The sequence below is a fragment of the Hypanus sabinus genome, unplaced genomic scaffold, assembly GCF_030144855.1.
Source record: "Hypanus sabinus isolate sHypSab1 unplaced genomic scaffold, sHypSab1.hap1 scaffold_396, whole genome shotgun sequence".
NCBI lineage: Eukaryota > Metazoa > Chordata > Chondrichthyes > Myliobatiformes > Dasyatidae > Hypanus > Hypanus sabinus.
The window spans coordinates 303,198-323,930 of record NW_026781282.1 but is presented as its reverse complement, the minus strand read 5'-3'; positions in this window follow the sequence as shown (position 1 = coordinate 323,930).

Genomic DNA, 20,733 nt, shown 5'->3' with positions numbered 1-20,733 from the left:
ATCCCAGCCTCTGAATAAAGCTCCTCATCAGGTTTTCCTTAAATATTTCACTTTTCAACCTTAATATATGACAGATAGTTCTACTCTCACCCAAAGAATGACCAATGCCTGTTTCCATTTGCTCCTCATAATTTAGTACGCCTCTACGAAATCTCCACAAATTCTGCAGCGCTCGATGTAAGAAAAAGGAATGTCTTAACCTCTTCAAACATTCCCTGTGAATCAGATCTTCAAGTCTTGACCATGTCGTTGTAAATTTCATGTGTACTCCGTCAATCTCAGCGATGTTTTTGTGTAGATAGTTGATCGGAGCTCCACTCAATACTCCAAGTTGAGCCTCACCAAAGTTTAATGCAAATTCGGACCAACTTCTGAACTGAAGAGTTTGATTTATCAATGCCAATGATCCCAAAATCCGCTTTACGACCCGATCTCCCTCAGACACCACTATCAATGAATAATGGATCTGTACTCACAGACACCTTTGTTCACTGCGCTACTCAGAGCCGTACTATTCCATGTGTACGTCCCACGCTGGTCAGTCCTCCCAGTGTGCAACATCCCACACGTCCGCATTAACAACAGAGCCGGCGGTGATCACTGCGACACTTCATTCCATTCAGGCCTCCTTTCAGAGTGGCAACCATATAACTTCACTCTCTGGCTTCTACCGTAGTCATGTTGATTGTGGTCTGCTACTTTCCACTGAATGAAAGGTACTGAAACTTCTGGGCAAACCTCCAACGTGGGATTTGTCAAAAGCCCTGTTAATGTACAAGTCGACGAGATCCACTGACAGGTCTTCATCGGGTTTCTTGGAAACTCCTGGAACAATTCTGTAAGATTGCGTATGGAACGCGCTGCATCGTTTCACTGCTAATGTTTCTCTGTAGCTGCGTGGCTTGGGTTATAGCTAGAGATAAGGGGGGCTTTGGAATGTGTGCTATCCAATGAGAGGCATGTTGTTTCTTTCTTGTGGGGCTGAGAGAAGGATTCACGTTTTTGGCGAGGGATGAAGACGCGAATGGAGAGAGTTGGTAGACCTCCGTACGGAGTGGACTTACAGCAAGGGTCCGCGGGTCGGCAGGGAACGAATGGATGGAAACATGAGCTCCAACTTTGCACATTAGACTGTTTCTTGAGAATGGGTCCTTTTCCTTTTTAGTTTCTTTACGAACCATGCAGTGAAATTAAGAATTATAAAGCTCAATCGTTTGATTGCATATTGTGTACTGTTTGCTATTTCCTGCTACTGATTTGTAACAGGGTGAAACATCACGCAGCATCCGACCAAACATTGTTTCTTAAGTCAGGCGGGAGCTAGGGCTGTCCTCCCCGAGATGAAGCCGCTAGCTGAACCTAGGATCCCAGATCTAGGGTTGGGAACAGTGTGATTTGAGCCACCTGGAAAATGGGCTGCAAAATGGCCGATGAAGTTTAATGCAGACAAGTGTGAGATGTTGAACTTCGGGAGGACCAACCAGGGTAGGTCTTAGACAGTGAGCTTTAGCGCACTGAGAAGTGTGGTATAACGAGGGGATCTAGAAATACAGTTCCAGAATCCATCGAAAGTGTCGGCACAGGTAGATAGGGCCGTAAAGAAGGCCTTTGGTACATTGGCCATAGATCGATGTGCATAAGGCGCTGATGAGAACAAAGTGTATTGTGTGCAGTTGTGTGCAGATGGAGAAAACTAAATTACAATGTGTCGGTTTTTAAGTGGAATAAAGGAAATTATGATGGCATGAGAGAGGAACTTCCCAAAGTTGACTGAACAGGGAAACTAGCAGGAAGAACAGCAGAGCAGCAATGGCTGGAGTTTCCACGAAAAATGAGGGAGGCGCAAGACAGGTATATGCCAAATAAGTAGAAGCTTTCAAAGGGATGAAGGATACTACTGCGTCTGACAAGTGAAACCAGAACCAAAGTGAAAGCAAAAGAGAGGACACACAAGGAAGCCAAAGCTAGTGGGAAAATAGAGGAATGGGAAGCTTTTATAAACTTGCAGGAAGAAATTGAGAAGGTAATCAGGAAGGGAGATGAATTGTGAAAGGCAGCGGGAGACAAATATCAAATACGATACTATAAGTTTTTTAAAGTATATAAAGTGTAAACGAGAGTTAAGGGTCGATATAGGAACAATACTAAATGATGCTGGGGATACTGTAATGAGATATACAGAGAAAGCAGAGGAACTGAATGCGTATTTTGGATCAGTTTTCACAGTGGAAGCTCCTGGTCCTGATGGAATGCACCCTCGGGTTCTGGATGAAGTAAATGGAAAAATTGCCGAGGCATTAACAAAGATCTTTCAGGATTTGATACATTGTGGCATGAATGGAGGTCTGGAAAATTGCAAATGTTACCTCGCTTTTTAAGAAGGGTGGAAGGCAGCAGGAAGGAAACTATAGACCAGTTAGGCTGACATCAATGCTTGTTGGAATCCATTGTTAGGTATGAGATTACGGAGTACATGGAAATACCCGACAAGGTAGGCCAAAACACGCATGTTTTCCGGAAACGAAAGTCCTGCCTGACAAACCTGCAATTCTTTGAGTAAATTACAAACAGGGTGGACGAAGGAGATAACAGCCCTTGGAATTACAGGAAAGTTACTAGCGTGGGCGGAACATTGGCTGATCGGCAGAAAACAAAGTGCGGAAATAAAGGGATCCTACTCTGGCTGGCTGGTTGCCAGTGGAGATCCACGGGGGTCGGTGTTGGGACCGCTGCTTTTTACAAAGTATGTCAATGATTTGGACTATGGAATTAATGAATTTGAGGGTAAATTAGACAATACAAAGATCGGTGGAGGAGCGGGGAGTGTTGCATAAACACAGATTCTACACAGAGACTTAGATGGGTTAAGGGAATGGGAAAGGAAGTGGCAAATGAAATGCAATGTTCGAAAAGTGCATGGTCAGGCACTTCGGTGGAAGAAATAATTGGGAACACTATTATTTAAATGGTTAGACAATTCGAAATATAGAGACGCAATGCGATTTGGGAGCCTTTGTGCAGGATACCCTAAAGGGTAACCTCCAGGCTGAGTCGGTTGTGAAGAAGGCGAATGCAATGTTGGCATTCATTTCTACAAGTATAGAATATAAGACCAGGGATGCGATGTATAAAGCACTCGTTAAACCATATTAGGAGTATTTTGAGCAGTTTTGGGCTCCTTAGCTTGTAAAGGATATACTGACATCGGAAAGAATTCAAAGCAGATTCACGAGAATTAGGGTTAGCGTTAGAGTTAGGGTTATGGTTAGGGTTAGATGCCTGATCTCCATCTCACTCTGGTGTTCCACTCCCCCTTTCTTTCTCCCTAGGCCTCCCGTCCCATGATCCTCTCCCTCTCCAGGTGAGTATCACTTCTGCCAATCAACATTCCAGCGCTTAGCTTCATCCCTCCCCCTCCTGTCTTCTCCTATCATTCCGGATCATCCCCCTCCCCTCCCACTTTCAAGTCTCTTACTATATCTTCTTTCAGTAAACACTCTTAATATACATTCTGTATTCCCTAAGCTATTTTTAGAACAAAAGTCTACTGCAGTCAGTTTACGTTCATGTTGTGAGAGAGACAATGTACTGATAAATGATGACAGTTTTATTGAGCGGTACTTTCAGCGTCATAGAGTCAGTTGACAAACAGACCATTGGGCCCGGCACCATCCTGCGTGCTACACCTTACCCACCACATAGAGCCAATCGAACAGCACCTGATCTGTAACTTCCTGTGGCTTGGCAAAGCAACTTCTGAAAAGTTACGTGAGAATAAACTGAACAATCATTCTAATTAATTTAAATAAATACTTAACTAAATTGATAATTGGTCGGAATAAACCCCATCGGGGCAGTGCTTTTCAGTTCTAGAAGCATTTATAGGAATACATTTCGCTCAGCAATTCTGAATTACTACCTTCACCGTGTATCTCTGCACTCTTATGTTTGCCGATTCTGTAACATATTCTCATTTTTGAATTTTAAAATTGTTTTAATAATTATTGATGAACAAAAAGCTGCATTAAGTCAATATGTCATTATATACAATGAAGAATTAAATTAGCAAGTAACTGATTAACAAAGCTAAGCAATGTGTCAATAATAATATGAGAAAATAAAGTTTTAAGTATATTTTTTGGAAGAAAAAGAAGGAAAATAAGACCCCTGCTACCTAAAAAACAACCCTACTAACTGAAAACAAACAGACAAACAAAAAGCATTGGGAGCACAACCCTGGAGCTATACATCATACAAGCTTCCATCGAAAAAGTTATCAATCCGTCAACTCAAACCCACTTAAGAAAAACATTGGAAGAAAACCATATTAATTGACCCAAACCAAATGATCGCAACGGGCTAATGAAACCCACATATTCTTACATGTGCACTAGAGCATGAGTTTATCCAGGTTTTGTACCGCTTATAATAATATCATAATCATTTCGATTTTCTTATGACAGCTTCAGTCTGGTCTGCAATATGCCATGTATTCATCATTGATAAAATTGTGACTGCCTTGTCCCTGGCAGCACTGAGAGAATTTGTAAGTAAGAAAGCGAGTGAAGCTCAAGTTTCTCATTTGGAATAATCATTGCAGTATCGGGGTGATTGATAAAATCTTGAGAAATTGGCGACACTGCTTATGTCACAGCACAGCCGGGCGGTGTTCCGCTCGTCAGGGACATGGTGGGCGGAAGAGTTTGCTCCTGTGTTGCAAGACACCGTGCTCTAGATTACACTCATCAGCGCAGAAGTAAGAGATGAATGTAGGTGAATGGACAGAGGATGCTGAATAGATTGACATTACAATATGAACACATCAGATGGACACGTTGGGATCAAGGGACAGTAGAGAACAGGAACAAGCCCTTTGACTCTCTACTCCTGCGCTGAACAAGATGGGGAATGAGACTCAACTCTGATGAATGTACGTGACCCATCTCCCTTCATTCACTGCATACGCATGGGATTTGACTGAATATTTACCGTTATGGGAATCTCGAGGTTACATCTCAATAGACAACAAACCTTTACCATCAGCTCCCTTGTTGAAGTAAATATTTGAGAAGGCAAAAGGAAACACTGATGGATGAAACAGGTGAGACTCAGTTACAGACTTCCCCGGAAGGGAGCAGGAAGGCTGGTGAGTTCGCCAAGCGAGAATCATGTTGGTTGATGAACTGGAATCCACATGTAGAAGTAGGGATGGCGGAGAAAACATCAAACTGTATATATACAGAGAGTTAGTCATGACACAGCAACAGGATCAGCAGTTTGCAAAGGTACAAAGAGGAGAGATTTCTGAAGAGTATATAGAGTATCGAGGGATACAGGCACGGAAAGGGATTGTGCTTAATAATGGTAGATTTGTGGTGCCAGATGATGCATTGTCACCATGACATTTGTGGGCATCAAGGAGCAGAGAGAGCTATGGGACCGCTGAAGAATCTGTGTTGATAGCCGAATTTGCGAGGGGATGTCCACCATTATTGTAAGAATTGTTTGTTTTGTGCCCAGTCATCACCCAGGTGAATTGGCTTTTGAAACATTTTAAGATATGCTCCGTAGAAGGAGCATGCGTTAATTTACTGGATTATTTTGTTGGATTTTCATCCTCATCCCATGGAGGAGTGAAATATATCCTCGCAGTAGTGGATGTTTTCACCAAGTAGATCGAGACTTCCCCAACTAGATAATGGAAACCGCTGTCGTTACAGACTCGATTTTGTTTTTGAAAGAGTTTTTACCAGTTGGTGATTGACAAGCACTCTAGAATCAGTCATGGTCGCCGCTTCACCGCACATGTGATACAAAATGTACTAAACTGTTTGGGGTAAAACACAGGCTGGCATCCATTGTCGGCCACAATACAGTGCAACTGTTGAATGGGTGAACACAACTTTAATGACAATGTTAGTTAAAATGAAAGGGTTAGAATCCTTGTTTGGGCTAGATTCATCAACCGAGTCTGGTGGCATTGGGAAGGACAAATGCAAGCAGCAATTAATTGACTCTATTCAGCAGGCCCATTATGTTGCCACCCATTATATGAGACGGGAGAAACAGCGGAGCAAAGCTTATTTCGAGGTGCGAACAAAACCGCGGGAGTTGGAAATAAGGCAGAAAGTAATCATGTCTCTAAATCAGCCGAGACACTTTACAGCTTCGCGAATTGTAGGGACATATGATATCGCTGACAGAGCCAGTAAATCAGTACATTGAATTCAGACTGCTACAAATAAGTTGGGTTAGTATCATATTAACCAACTCAAACCCCTTGGAGATAGTCAATGTCTTCTCGTAGCTGAGTTCTGAAAACCTATTGCCAATGGGATGCTCTGGACCGAGATGAGTAATCCTCTTAGATTTATGTTTCAGGGAATTGACGGTGATGGGGATGAAGGAGCAGTTGTTCTCTCAGTGAGTTGGGCAACCACTACCAGTTTGTACCCGGAGGTTGAGAATAGGTCACATCTTTGCACTCGCCCGAGTGAAGGCGGAGACAATGGAAGAGAGAAACAGATGGGAGAAGGTTTTCGTTGCGTGGTCTTCTGGAAATAAAGTGGGGGATAATTGGTCAGATATGAATAGACTTGAACAAGGTGTTAAGGTTATACATGGTAGGACCATTCATAACATCCGAAGGTTTGTTATCCAGGTAAATTGGCTGGTGGATTCTGTACTGACGCCCACAGAAAGCGAAAGATAGTTGTGGCTGGAGCGTTTTCTCCCTGGAAGTTGGGGACAGGTGTCCTGCAGAGATCTGTTCTGAGACGCTTGGCTTTTCGTGGGTTTTTGAATTATGTGGATGAGGAGGTGGAAGTGTGGTTTACTGTACTTGTAATGATGTGCAGGTTGGTGGAATTATGGATCGCATAGTAGGTTGTCACAGGTTATAACAGGACAGTGTCAGGACGCCGAGCAGCGTTGAAAAGTTACATATGGAGTTCAACCAGGAAAGGTACGAAATGATTCATATTGGAATGATGAATTTGAAGACAGAAGTGTTACTTTCTAGAGTCAAACGAGGGCAGCACATTAGTACGAGTTCCACAATGGAAACAGAGTGATGAGACTTTCATACAATGACGCTCGAAAGGCAATAGACTTGACAGTAAATCAGGAGGAAAAAGAAAAATACAACTTCGTGGCAAATAATGGAACACCCTCAGAACCTGCGGATAGGTCACAGATTTCACTTGCAAATTTTGTCCAAATAGAGAATTGATGGAGAAACAGTGGTAGAATTGAGACAGGTTTGAGAATAACTTATAAAGTTAAATAGACTGCATCGCAGGTCACGAGTGTGGGGTGGTCAGGTCATTCACTGGCAGAGGTCAGTTCCTGCCAAGCAGCCCATGTGTGCGCTGAAAAACACTGTTCTTCAAACTGTCCACAGCCCTCGCTAATCTCCTGAAGACACTCCCTTTTTGATCACAGGTCTCTGGAATATCTCTTTGGATCTTTTAACTTGTTTGCAGGAATATGTGCGGTGTATCTTATGTAAAATATGTCAGCTATCACTGTGATTTCCACCACTCAAACCGCCTGGAATGACTGAAACGAAAGAAAGAAAAGAATGAATGAACGTTCTCCTTTAATAAAGAAGTGAGCTCCATTTCACCTGCCAGGCCAAACACTTCCCCCTGTTTTAGAAGCAACTGTAATCAGTTCAATGTTACAAAAATAAATCGACTTCATTATGTACCCGTATGTCAGAAACAACACTGATGCAACTATGTCCTCTTTAAATAGCTGAGGTTACGTGCCATGGAAACTAAACTGGCAAATTTACCTTACATTTTCTTTTAAAGAAAATAGATTGCAATGTCCCTTGAGGAGCCAAATTGATGGCACGGTGACAGAGTAAGTAAAAATAGTTTAACGTAAGTGTTTGTGCAGTTGGTTGTCACTAATGTCCCTGACGTGATCGCCACGCTAATTGCCTCAGTGGAATTGTTCTCACCTCAATAAAAGTCTGCTAAACCGATCACCAGTCCATCTGAGCAGCTGAAACGCTCCGTACAACTGAACGCTGCTTCTGACGGAATATGGGATATGCGACGATTTACTACATCGCGGCCGTTTTCTATCCCACACTTGTAGCGGTTGGTGTCCCCGGTAAGATGCCGGAGCTGGTTACTTTATGTATGGTGCCGTCGTTACTCTGCTGCGGTATCCACACTGTTACCGTCGGCTGAAACGTGTTTCCTGAATGGAGTATTCAGTCATCTAATGTTTTTATTTCCATTTTCCGTAGTTCGTCACAGTGTTTTTTTTTCTTTTGTCAATTAAATTGTCATTGTTTTATAATTTTACCTCGCTCGGCTTTCTGAAGTGATGCTGGTCTCTGCTTGTCTCGGTCGGAGTATCTATCAGTGCAGTCACTTCGAGACCTTATAACAACGTGCAGCTTATTTACATGAGGGTTCAGTTTATTTTAGACACGTAGTCAGTAAATGAAAATTCGTGCTTTGTATCTCATTGATGTCACTTTGTTACCGCTACAACAAAATCCCCTCAGCTCTCTCACCTCGAGGAATAGAAACGGTGTTGTTTACAGGAGCAATTGACTGCCCACCGGTACGTGAGCCTTGGAACTCGGATACCTCGCTGTAATCAGTCAGAAGGTCGGCTATGCCAATCCGTCACTGTCCTGCAGCCGGACTGCAGACACAGCCCGTACACACTGGACTCCCGCTTGGCAATAAACCATAATCTGCACAGCATCAGAGGAATGGGATGGGGGCGGGGGAATTTAATCAGTTGAAGCTAAGCCATACCCTGCATCGCATCTCCGTAATAGGATATTCAGAGAGTTGCCGCTGACGATATTTCTTTTTTTTTTTTTTGTTTTGTTTTTTTTCCATATTCTTGTAGTTAATTTAACGGCGATTGTGATCCTTTCTCGGGGAAAATGCGGACTCTCCAAATGCATCACCCGTTACCTGGTTGGAATGGCAACAGCGGATCTGATGGTGGTTATCGTTGTTGCTTTAGTGGATCAGACCAACAATATCTACATTTATTCCAGATCCCTGCTCATCACTCCTGTATGCGCTCTGACAATTGTATTTCGGGTCGTGACGATGGACTGTTCTGTTTGGTTCACGGTCAGTTTTACTTTCGATCGCTTCATCGCAATATGTTGCCGAAAGCTGCGGGAGCGATACTGCACCGAGAGAACAGCAGCGGTGGTTATCGTGACTGTGGTTCTAGTGAGCTGCGGGAGAGGTGCCCCGGTTTACTTTGCCGTTGAACCTTACGTCATCATTGACAACACGCCGTGGCGTTGCGCTCTGACACGTGAATACGCTACTTCACCCGTGTGGAGAATATTCGCATTGCAGGCCAGCATTTTAACACCATTGCTACCAATCGGCTTAATTCTGGTCTTTAACGGGTTAACCGTAAGGCATATCGTTGTGGCAAATAGAGTCCGCAGAAAGCTTCGGCACAGCAGCGACAATCAGAAAGATGCTGAGGTGGAAAAACGCAGAAAGTCCATAATTTTGCTGTTTTCTATATCGGCTAATTTCATATTATTTTGGATGCCCTATGTAGCCCATTCCTTCAAATGGCAAAAACAAAACTATTTTTACGAGGACAGATATTTGAGTTCCCCGGTATACATCCTACAACAATTTGGTTACATGCTGCAACTTCTCAGCGTGTGCACCAATACTTGTATCTACACACTGACACAGAGGAAATTCAGAGAAGTGCTGAGGAATGGAATAAAGTATGTGTTTACATTAAGTGGCCATCTGTGTAGATAACGGCCGCGACTAACGTTAAGTAAGCGGATTTTTGAAATAAAGCCGTTTTAAAATGAACAGTTTTGGCAAATATGTCATTATTTCAAACAGTCATATGCCTCATCCGGAAATTGCAGAATTGGCGGAAGATCGCTTGCTTCATACAGTTCAGGTAGGTAGCAATACAAACGGTCAATGCTGCTGGCGTGATGGTAACATTGATTAAAGTACGTTCCGAACTATCACAGACACTCGACTGGCATAAGGGCAGGGATGGGTTCAGGACTTTCCGGGTGTTTGATGTTGAAAAATGGACAGGGTCGGGTAACAGAGAGTAAAGGGAGTGCGATGGGAAACCAGGGATAGTATCACAGTTGCAGAAATGGAGGACAACGTGAAGCGTTCGTTTGTTAATAGACTGCGAGACGAACACTGAAACATAAAGGGCGCGATCTCTCCATCTGGAATTTTCAGTTCAGCCGCCCACCAGATTAACAAAAACACTGCAACGGGAACGGTGAGGAACCGACCGGGAAGCAGAACCTGGACGTGTGCCATGATATTGGCACGGGGAACTGCAACTTCCACAATATTCTTTGACAAATCTCTCCGCTGGTCAGCATATCCGGAACGACAGGGACAACTCCCCTCCATGTACCTTGCACAGGGATAGGGCCAGGAGGCAAGGGATCTCTTTTATTGGGGGTCACTGATTTATGGTGCTACCTGGCAGGAACTTGGGAAGGTAAATTGGGAAATATTGTACTCAGGGAAATGCGCAACAGGTAAGTGGGGATTGCTTAGGGAGCCCTGACATGGGGTTCAGTAAGGTTTGTCTCATTGACGCCGGGACAGGATGATAACGTAAGTAACCCTGGGTGACAAGAAAGTTGGAACAACTCATCAAGAGGAAGACAGAACGATACTTAGAGATTAGGAAGAAAGGATCATGTAGGGTTATGGCGAGTCACAATGTAGACAGGAAATAATTTCACAGTGGACTTAGAAGTGTAGAAGTAGACGAGAAGGCCTTGGCGTGTTGCACTTTGAAGAACAGGAGGAGACTGCAGAGTGTGTGGACAGATCGGAGGAGAAAGAGTTAGTGTGTCTGGAGTCCAAGGAGGCGGTGAAGCTCCTTAATGCATTAATGAATGCAAACACAGCATAAAAAGGCTGATATGCCAAACATCCCGACGCTCCGAAAGAGGACGAGAATGGAAACTTAGAAAATATTATGACAGATGATTCCCCGGTGCCAGAAGGGATATAGTCCAGATAATTTGAGAAAGCGAGCGAAGATATGACTGCACTTTTGGACAAGATATGTATGTCTTCGCTCGCCACGGAAGTAGAACTAGATGATTGCAGGGTGGAACATGTTATTCATTTGTTGACGAAAGATAATAGGCGTACTTCTTGGAATTATAGACCAGCGAGTCTTAGATCAGTAGTGTGTAAATTACTGGAAAGCATTATTGAATAAGGAATTTATGAGTAGTTGGAGAAGCGTACTCCGGCTGAAAAACTGAAAATAAAACAGACAGATGAATCAGAACAGACGACGTGGGTGCATTAATATTGGTCAGGAGTTTGATCAGTTCCCCATAGTAGACTCATTCTGAAAGTCAGGAGGCAAGGGGTCCAGGGAAACCTGGCTGTGTTGATTCAGAATTGGCCACTAACAGAAGGCAGATGATGTCGTAGACAGAGTGAATTCTGGATCGAAGTCAGCGGGCAGCCGTGTCCCGCCAGTAGAGTGGAAACGTCGGTGAACTTTATAACTCTATTTGGGCTCTGCAGTTACAGGTTCCAAGAAATAGGGCTGAGGGAAATAACCGATTTAATCTGATTAAACCCAGCAGCACCTGGATAATTTATGGACTTAGGGTTACCGATGTAAGCAAATCGCTGAGCTGTTGACTGCACCGCCACGTTACCTAAATTGACCTTCCATTTACATATTACAGGGCAGATCCTACAATGATTTCAAAACATTTTTTCCAATGGAGCCCTACAAATTAAAGCAGCATTTTAAAAGTGTTTAGCAGCAGCTTCTGGTGCCCATTCAAAGAACCCGCCTTCCAAAGTGTCAATTCGAAATTCCCAATTCAAGTACACACCAATTTATCATACTGTCAATTTACATCTGAACGTGGTTTTATCGTATCGGGTGTAGATACGCTCATATTTCGATCCATTTAACCCTGAATCCACATGGCCGATGAGAAATCCGTGTCTCCCTCTGAAATCAATAATAAATGAAACATACAAAACTACACAAAGTATAAACGCAGCGATAGCAAGGTAAATATCCGGGCTAACGCTTGTCTTCCTTTAAACCCATCGCAGGCAATTGGAGAATACAGAATAAATAATTTCCAAAGCTTCCATCTTCTCATGCTCTAACCATCCATTAACTCAGTCTCCATGCTTCAGTGTTGCAAGGACAGAGGGATCGAACAGTATCAACGACTTTCTAGATTGGTCGGTTCTGTGAGACACTGAAGTTCTAAACCAGACATACAGTCAGACATCCACAGGAAGCAACTGCACAGTAGCAGGATTTTCAATCCCTCAGGTCCGTGAGGAATTATTTAAACTGCCTACTCCCATCGACCTGCGCCCGGACGGTGGCCATCCATATCCTTCTCATCCATGTACTTACCCAATCATCTCTTAGACGTTGACATCGGAATCTCAATTACCATTTGCGTTGGCAGCACTGTCTACAATCTGACCACCCTCTGGGAGAAGAGCTTCCCCTCATGTTTCCCTTAAACATTTCACATTTCACCATTCACCCATGATCGTCAACTGTATTCTTGCCCGGCATCAGTGGAAAAAACTTGCTGGCATTTACACTCTCTATACGCCTCATAATGTTGTATACCTCTATCAGATCTCCCCCCAGTCTTCTAACTACTCGGGGATAAAGTGCTAACATCTGTAATCTTTCCTCTAATTAAAAACGTTCAGTCCCAGCAATAACCCAGTAATTGTTTTCTGCAGTCTTACAATCTTATTTTCACCTGTTCTGCACACAATATTTCAAATTCGGCCCCAATAAATCTCTAAACCACAGCAACGTAATGTCCCAACTCCTGTACTCATAACTTTGGACTATGAAGCCCGAAGTGCGAAAAGAAGTTTTTATGACCCTGTGTAACTGTGCCGCAACTTTAATTGAATTATGGACCTGCATTCACAGATTCGTTTGTTCTGTCGTACTCCTCAGTGCCCTATTTCTCATTGTGTCAGACCAAACCTGGCTGGTCCTCGCATAGTGCAACATCCAACGCTTGTCTGTGTTAAATGCGATCTGACAGTTTTCAAAACACTTTTCCAGCTGGTCCAGATTCCGTTTCATGCTCCGGTACTCTTCCTCGCTGTCAACTAGGCCCATAATGTTGCTGTCATCGACAAATTTTCTGATCCAGTTACCGACATTATTAATCGTTAATGGTGGACACAGTAACAACCCGTGCGGCAATCCTCTCGTCAGAGGTCCCCAGTCAGAGAGATATCAATTACCACAATCTAGCTTCCCCGACATAGATAATGGCTAATCCAGTTTACTACCTCATCATGAAAGCCAAGCCACTGGACCTTCTCAAGCACCCTCCTATTCGGAGCCTTGCAAATTCATTAGTGAGGTCCCCATAGACGGCATCCACTGCTTTGCCTGCAACAGTATTCCTGGTACCGACATCGGGCAGCTCTATGAGATTGGGTAGACATGACCTAAAAAGGAGTGGCCCATACTGACTATCGCTCATGTTCTTGTTTGTCCAGATACCTACCTTCATGCCCCATTACCAGCGCAGTCTGAACACCGAGGGCAATTCCTCATTATGTGACTCTTGACGAGGTCCTTCCAATCAAACCTCTCGATATCAGCCAGCTGCCGGCACTGATAATCACCGCCTATTGTTAAATGCTCCTGCGATATTATCAGCCGTATTGAGAGCAGTCTGGAAAAGCAAGGGCTTTGAAGCTTTAAGTAATTAATGGACTGTACTTAAATAGCATGACACGGTACACTAGATGGAGCATAGAGCAGTGTGAGTTTCATTCGCTGTCTGTCAGTCTCTGCTACAGTGTGAGAGTGTGGGTTTCATTCTGTATGTGTCAGTCTCTGTTACAGTGTGAGAGTGTGGGTTTCATTCTGTATCTATCAGTCTCTGTTACAGTGTGAGAGTGTGGGTTTCATTCTGTATCTGTCAGTCTCTGTTACAGTGTGAGAGTGTGGGTTTCATTCTGTATCTATCAGTCTGTGTTACAGTGTTAGAGTGTGGGTTTCATTCTGTGTCTCTCAGTCTCTGTTACAGTGTGAGAGTGTGTGTTTCATTCTGTATCTGTCAGTCTCTGTTACAGTGTGAGAGTGTGGGTTTCATTCTGTATCTGTCAGTCTCTGCAATAGTGTGCGAGTGTGGGTTTCATTCTGTATCCGTCAGTCTCTGCTACAGTGTGGCAGTGTGGATTTCATTTTTTATCCGTCAGTCTCTATCACAGTGTGAGAGTGTGGGTTTCATTCTGTATCTGTCAGTCTCTGTTACAGTGTGAGAGTGTGGGTTTCATTCTGTATCTGTCAGTCTCTGTTACAGTGTGAGAGTGTGGGATTCATTCCATATCTGTCAGTCTCTGTTACAGTGTGAGAGTGTGGGTTTCATTCTCTATCTGCCAGTCTCTGTGACAATGTGAGAGTGTGGGTTTCATTCTGTATCTGTCCGTCTCTGTTACTATGTGAGAGTGTGGGTTTCATTCTGTATCTGTCTGTCTCTGTTACAGTGTGAGAGTGTGGGTTTCATTCTGTATCTGTCAGTTTCTGCTACAGTGTCAGAGTGTGGGTTTCATTCTGTATCTGTCAGTCTCTGTTACAGAGTGAGAGTGTGGGTTTCATTCTGTATCTGTCAGTCTCTGTTACAGTGTGAGAGTGAGGGTTTCATTCTGTATCTGTCAGTCTCTGTTACAATGTGAGAGTGTGGGTTTAATTCTGTATCTGTCCGTCTCTGTTACATTGTGAGAGTGTGGGATTCATTCTGTATCTGCCAGTCTCTGTTACAATGTGAGAGTGTGGGTTTCATTCTGTATCTGTCGGTCTCTGTCACAGTGTGAGAGTGTGGGTTTCATTCTGTATCTGCCAGTCTCTGTTACAATGTGAGAGTGTGGATTTCATTCTGTATCTGTCAGTCTCTGTTACAGTGTGAGAGTGTGGGTTTCATTCTGTATCTGTCAGTCTCTGTTACAGTGTGAGAGTGTGGGTTTCATTCTGTATCTGTCAGTCTCTATTACAGTGTGAGAGTGTGGGTTTCATTCTGTATCTGTCAGTCTCTGTCACAGTGTGAGAGTGTGGATTTCATTCTGTATCTGTCAGTCTCTATTACAGTGTGAGAGTGTGGGGTCATTCTGTATCTGTCAGTCTCTGTTACAGTGTGAGAGTGTGGGTTTCATTCTGTATCTATCAGTCACTGTTACAATGTGAGAGTGTGGGTTTAATTCTGTATCTGTCCGTCTCTGTTACATTGTGAGAGTGTGGGATTCATTCTGTATCTGTCAGTCTCTGTTACAGTGTGAGAGTGTGGGTTTCATTCTGTATCTGTCAGTCTCTGCTACAGTGTGAGAGTGTGGGTTTCATTCTGTATCTATCAGTCACTGTTACAATGTGAGAGTGTGGCTTTAATTCTGTATCTGTCCGTCTCTGTTACATTGTGAGAGTGTGGGATTCATTCTGTATCTGTCAGTCTCTGTTACAGTGTGAGAGTGTGGGTTTCATTCTGTATCTGTCAGTCTCTGCTACAGTGTGACAGTGTGGATTTCATTCTGTATCTGTCTGTCTCTGTTACTATGTGAGAGTGTGGGTTTCGTTCTGTATCTGTCAGTCTCTGCTACAGTGTCAGAGTGTGGGTTTCATTCTGTATCTGTCAGTCTCTGCTACAGTGTGAGAGTGTGGGTTTCATTCTGTATCTGTCTGTCTCTGTTACAGTGTGAGTGTGTGGGTTTCATTCTGTATCTGTCAGTCTCTGCTACAGTGTCAGAGTGTGGGTTTCATTCTGTATCTGTCAGTCTCTGCTACAGTGTGAGAGTGTGGGTTTCATTCTGCATCTGTCAGTCTCTGCTACAGTGTGAGAGTGTGGGTTTCATTCTGTATCTGCCAGTCTCTGTTACAATGTGAGAGTGTGGGTTTCATTCTGTATCTGCCAGTCTCTGTTACAATGTGACAGTGTGGGTTTCATTCTGTATCTGTCAGTCTCTGTTACAGTGTGAGAGTGTGGGTTTCATTCTGTATTTGCCAGTCTCTGTTACAGTGTGAGAGTGTGGGTTTCATTCTGTATCTGTCAGTCTCTATTACAGTGTGAGAGTGTGGGTTTCATTCTGTCAGTCTCTGTCAGGTCATTCTGTATCTGTCAGTCTCTGTTACAGTATGAGAGTGTGGGTTTCATTCTGTATCTGTCAGTCTCTGTTACAGTGTGAGAGTGTGGGTTTCATTCTGTGTCTGGCAGCGTGGTTTCCGATCTGTATCTGTCTGTGCTTTTTACTATGTGAGAGTGTGGGCTTCTTTCTTTATTTCTCTGCTTCCGCTGCGACGTTAAGTGTGTCATCTCAGTCTCGTACCTGTGAAACTCTGATTCACTGAGGTTGGGGTTATTTTATTTTCTCCTTCTTCTCCGTTGTTCCTGCAACACAGTAAATGCTCTTAAAATATATTCTGCCTTCCCTGAGCTATTTTTAGAACAAGAGTCTCCTGCAGCTGGTTTATGTTAAAATTATGTCATTGACAGTGCGCTGATGAATGACGACTGTACATTCAGCGTCGTGGAGTTGTATGTTAAACTGATCATTCGATCCGACTTCAGCCTGCATCCTATTCGTTACTCAAGCACCCAGAGACAATTGAGTAGCCCGTGATCTGTAATCCTCTGTGGTTTAGCAAAACTACTTCTTAAAATTTAAATGAAAATAATCGGATTAAATAAATTCAATAGTTTATATAAATAAGTACGCAATTATATTAATAGTTTGTTCGAAATAAGACCAACCGAGCCAGAGCGTATCATGTTCCAGCATCATTTATATGAACACATTTCTTCTCAGCTATTCTAAGTCTCTCTCTTCACCGTGTATCTGCTGTATTATGTTTGCCAGTTCTGTCACATATTCCTCAATGTGAACTGGACCATGAATCTACTCGATTTAAGTCCCACTCATAAATCATTCAATATTCATTTCGGGTTTCTTATAGAAAAAAAGATCGGAATCCTAAAACACAATAGAGGCCATTCGGCCCACAAAGTTTTAGAAAGGGAAGCAATGGAGGCTTACCGAAATGACTCTTTCGCGACGGGCATTATCCGACCCTCGCCTTCCCCTGTAGGCGCAGGAATCTTCTTTGTGGGGAAGAAGGACAGCTCACTGCGCCCCTGCATTGTCTACCGTGGCCTGAACAACATCAGCATAAAGAATAAGTCTCCACTGCCCCTCATCAACTCTGCCTTCGAGCCCCTTCACGTAGCCACAACTTTCTCTAAGTTGGATCTGCGGAGTGTCTATCACCTGGTCAGGATAAGGGAGGGAGGTGAGTGGGAAAACAGCTTGTAACACCCTTCTTGGTCATTTCGAATACCTGGTCACGCCATTCGGCCTCATCAATGCCCCCGCTGTCTTCCAAGCCCCGATAAGCTATGTCCTTTCGATATTTATTAACCGTTTCGTTTTCTTTTATTTGGACGACATCTCAATCTTCTCCCGTAATCTCCAGGAACACACCCACCATGTCCGTCACGTTTTTCAGAGGCGTTTGGAAAACAAGCTATTCGTTATGGCAGGGAAGTGCAGGTTCCATGCCCGTTCCGTCAGTTTGCTGGAGTACATCATTGAGAGCGGGCAATTGAGGGCGGATCCCGAAAAGATCCGGGCGGTGGCCGAGTGGCCAAACCCCACGACGCTTAAGCAACTCCAGCGATTTCTGGGGCTCGCAAATTTCTACCGTCGCTTCATCAGGGATTACAGCCGGGCGGCAGCGCCCCTTACTCGATTCACCTCTCTTGCGACCCCTTTTCACTGGACCCCCGAAGCGGACTTGGCCTTCTCGGAGCTGAAGATGCGTTTCACTTCCGCTCCCATCCTGGCCCAACCTGACCCGTCTGGTCAATTCATTGTGGAAGTCGACGCCTCCGACTCTGGGGTGGGAGCGGTCCTCTTCCAACGCTCCAGCCCAGACCAAGAGCTCCATCCCTGCGCCTCCTTCTCTCGCCGCCTAAACCCCGCCGAACGGAACCACGACGTAGGGAACCGGGAGTTACCGTCCGCTAAACTCGCTTTGGAGGAGTGGAGACACTGGCTGGAGGGAACGGAACATCCATTCATCGTCTGTACGAACTACAAATACCTCGCATAACTCCAAACCGCTAAACACCTGAAATCCCGCCAAGCCGTTTGGGCATTACTTTTTGGCCGTTTCAGATTCACAATCGCCTATCGTCCTGGTTCCAAGAACGGGAAGCCCGATTCTCTCTCCCGTCAATATGTCTCCGATTAGTGCCTTCCGAACCCCGAGACCATTCTTCCACCATCCGGTGTGGCGGCTGGCCTCACCTGGGAGATGGAATCCATAGTCAGCGAGGCCCAGCGGACTCAACCTGACCCAAGGAATGCACCAGCCGGTCCTCGCTTCCTGCCAGACGCTGTTCGGTCTCAGGTTTTCTAGTAGGGACACACGTCTCGTTTCGCCTGCCATCCCGGAATCGATCGAACTCGATCCCTTCTGAAGAGACATTTCTGGTGGCCCTCCATGGATGCTGACACTCGCTCCTCGGGTCTCTGTCTGTTCTGTAAGTGGTCACGGAAAAGCCTCCCATCGACAACCTGCTGGGTTGCTTCGTCCCCTACCTGTCTCTTGTTTGCTACCCCCTTCACATGGTAACACTGCTGTACTCACCGTGGTGGACCGCTGCTCCAAAGCAGCGCACTTCGCAGCCCTTCCGAAACGCCCTACAGCCCCATGATACAGTCGACCTCCTTGTTCATCACGTCTTTCGCCTTCATGGGATTCACTCGGACATTATTTCTGACCGGGGTCTACAATTTGTCTCTCAAGTCTGGAGATCCTTTCGTCAGGACCTTGGAGCGTCAGTCAGTCTGTCTACCGGCTTCAGTCAGGACATTGGAGTCTCAATCAGTCTGTCTACCGGCTTCCATCAGGACCTTGGAGCCTCATTCAGTCTGTCTACAGGCTTCATTCAGGACCTTGGAGTCTCAGTCAGTCTGTCCACGGGCTTCCGTCAGGACCTTGGAGTCTTGTCAGTCTGTCCACGGGCTTCTGTCAGGACCTTGGAGCCTCAGTCAGTCTGTCTCCCGGCTTCCGTCAGGACCATGGAGTCTCAGTCAGTCTGTCTACCGGCTACCGTCAGGACCTTGGAGTCTCAGTCTATCTGTCCACGGGCTTCTGTCAGGACCTTGGAGCCTCAGTCAGTCTGTCTACCGGCTTCCGTCAGGACCTTGGAGTCTCAGTCAGTCTGTCTACCGGCTACCGTCAGGACCTTGGAGTCTCAGTCTATCTGTCCACGGGCTTCCGTCAGGACCTTGGAGTCTCAGTCAGTCTGTCTACCGGTTTCAATCAGGACCTTGGAGTCTCAGTCAGTCTGTCTACTGGCTTCCGTCAGGACCTTGGAGTCTCAGTCAGTCTGTCTACCGGCTACCGTCAGGACCTTGGAGTCTCAGTCTGTCTGTCCACGGGCTTCCGTCAGGACCTTGGAGTCTCAGTCAGTCTGTCTACTGGCTTCCATCCGCAGACTAGCGGTGAAACCGAACGAGCAAACCAGGATTTGGAAGCAGCACTGCGCTGCATAACCGCCAACAACACATCATCCTGGAGCATCCATCTCCCTTGGGTAGAGTCCGCCCACAACTCCCTGGCCAGCACCGACACGGAACGCCGCCCTTCGAATGCTCCCTCAGTTACCAACCCGCTCTGTTTCACGTACATGAAGACCAAACTGCTGTGCCTTGAGTCAGGCCCGTCTCCGCGGGGCCGCAAGATCTGGAAGGATGCACGCGCGGCCTTGCTCCGTTGAGCCGACCGCAACCGGAAGATTGCTGATCGCCATCGAGTTCCTGCACCCAATTAGCGGCCTGGGCAGAAGGTTTGCCTCTCGTCAAAAGACATCACCCTTAAGAATGAACCCAAGATCTTCGCCCCTCGCTATGTGGCACCATTAGAGATTGAGGGTATAATCAACTCCTCGGCGGTCAGACTCAAACTGCAAAAATCTATGCACATTCACCATACATTCCACGATTCCCAATTGAAACCGGTATCTGTCAGCCCTTTGTGCCCTCCTGCCGAACCCCCTCCACGCGCCCAGATTATTGACGACTACACAGCATATAACGTCCGGCGAATACTGGATGTGCGCCACCGTGGCAGTGTGAGAGTGTGGGGTTCATTATGTATCTGGCAGTCTGTGTTACAGTGTGAGAGTGTGGGTTTCATTCTGTGTCTGTTATTCTCTGTTACAGTGTGAGAGTGTGGGTTTCATTCTGTATCTGTCAGTCTCTGTTACAGTGTGAGATTGTGGGTTTCATTCTGTATCTGTCACTCTCTGTTACAGTGTGAGAGTGTGGGTTTCATTCTATATCTGTCAGTCTCTGTTACAGTGTGAGAGTGTGGGTTTCATTCTGTAACTATCAGTCTCTATTACAGTGTGAGAGTGTGGGTTTCATTCTGTATCTGTCACTCTCTGTTACAGTGTGAGAGTGTGGGTTTCATTCTATATCTGTCAGTCTCTGTTACAGTGTGAGAGTGTGGGTTTCATTCTGTAACTATCAGTCTCTATTACAGTGTGAGAGTGTGGGTTTCATTCTGTATCTGTCACTCTCTGTTACAGTGTGAGAGTGTGGGTTTCATTCTGTAACTCTCAGTTTCTGTTACAATGTGAGAGTGTGGATTGCATTCTGTATGGCACTCTCCACTATC